Raw genomic sequence first — 2,136 nt, 5'->3', positions numbered from 1 at the left:
CAGGGTTAGGTTTGTCGAGAGGATGGTCGATTGTAGCTTCCGAGCTATAGAAATTAAATCTTGTGGTTTTACACACTTCACCAGCGGTAACTGGCTCAGTGGTAACCCTGCTGGCTGGTAAACCAGTGGGTCCCAGATTTGAAACCCGGCTCGGAATATATTTTTCCTTCGATATAGGAAGTATATCGGCCACGTGGGATATAATCGAAGGGTCAGAAGCTGTGGCAGCGGCTAGCTCCTTTAAAAGCTCATCTTTGCGGTTCAAATGGCGTCGAGATTGAAAGATCCAACCACTCGTTGTCGAGTTATGGCGTCCCCAACAATTGCGTCTTCCGCCCCAACATTCAGTGGCGAGGCATTCAGTGGCGAGGCAGTCAATGAAATTTCACGAAATGGAACGCCATCATCTTTGTTAATAGGTTGATTGGGCTGAATTTTAGTAGTAATAAACCATCGATCTCGAGACGATTTCTCCACTTGTTCAGGAGATATAGCCTTTCCAATATCTGACTTTTCGCGGTCAGATGGCGAGCTGTGGCCCTGGGCTGCACTACTAGGAGACACACGGACGCTGGCGAGCCTTTCCGCGGCAGTTGAGACCTCTACTTCCAAGGCTTTAGGGTCCAACGAGTCATCCTCAGAGTTTTCCTCAGAACTAAGCTCAGAAACGGCTTCCTCTACAGCTTCAACGGCAGGCTCAGTACCAGAGGGACCAGCGTCCCCAGTAATCTCAGGAATCTCAACAGGCTTAGCAGGCTTAGAGCTGGCGGCCCCTTGCCTTTAGAATTTCCTTTAGCCATAGTAATAGCTCGAGAATAAGAAAATCAATAAAGTCTGAGTATAGTAACGAGCGTGTAGCTAACTTTAGGGTAGTATTAGCCACTATGAGGTAGTATGGAATAGTTACAGTCCTGTCGCTGGATAGTAAGCAAATATTAGACAGTCTAGAAGCAGTACACTACGGTAAATAACTGAAAAATATGTAAACATCGATGGATATTTCTATGTTTTAAACTAGAACAAAGTCGCTAAATGTACATTGAAAATGTGGAAAAGTCACTATATGTACATTCACCCTTTTTGTCGATGAAAACGTACTGAAATATTGATCAAATATGTACAAATGTACATTTAGCGACTATTCCAATCTTTTTATGTACATTTAGTGTCTTTATCGTGCATTAAATTTAAATTAAAGAGCCAATTTAAGTCAGTTAGGATTCATCAGTGGTAGCATGTGTAAGAATGATCGGGACTGCCTCTTAGTAAGTGCCTTAATATCCTCGATCACACAGGACGTACCTCTAGCTGTTCTTTATTGAATAATTTTCACTAGAAGTACTAAGTGTTCATGACCACATGTCTAATTTGTAGATATACATAGGAACGTAAGTCAGGTTAATACATTAGCTAATATAAATAAAGTTCCATCTGAAGAAAAGAAGAAGAAAAAGAAAAAGGCTTATTAGATTTTGGAGATTGGCGTGAAGACCAAAACCTGTAAGTAGTAGTTCAGAAATTATAAGATTTAGTTTATAATATCCTACATCTACCATCGCCTCAAATATGTCCAAGTAAATGAGTCATACCAAATACTCAGGCTATTGGAGTCATCAAAGTGAATTTAGAACACTTTAGAAATATTGGAAAAAGAGCTTGTATTGAATTATTTTAAATACAAATAAAAACCAATGTGTTACCTCATTTGATCTTGATATTTTAGACTGACCGGACGCCGTATTTCTACATGTGTGGTATCCCGCTTGAAAAAAATCGGTCGACTGTCTCAGGGATAATGGAGTTGTCGAGAAGAGTCAGCAGCTTGGACAGCTGGGTGTGTGAGCGTGTAGTAAACACATCAAAATACGATACTAAAACCTACTGAGTCTCCCTGAGGCTCAGTGCGGTGTATTTATTCTTATATTTGATTGTCTACGTGGTCTACAAATAATTCACCTCGTGTGAATTAATTGTAAACTAATTCTAACTCCACACTGATAGTGGTTTAAGGGAACTTTTACTACACTCCCCTCAAGCTCAAGCGTCACCAGTGATTGAAGAGCTTCAAAAAAAAAAATGACCTCTTAAACTATTGAAAATTAAACATATAAAACTAGTAGTGTAAATTAAACAATA

Source organism: Sphaeroforma arctica, assembly GCF_001186125.1.
Source record: "Sphaeroforma arctica JP610 unplaced genomic scaffold supercont1.97, whole genome shotgun sequence".
NCBI lineage: Eukaryota > Ichthyosporea > Ichthyophonida > Sphaeroforma > Sphaeroforma arctica.
This window is presented reverse-complemented; position numbering follows the sequence as displayed.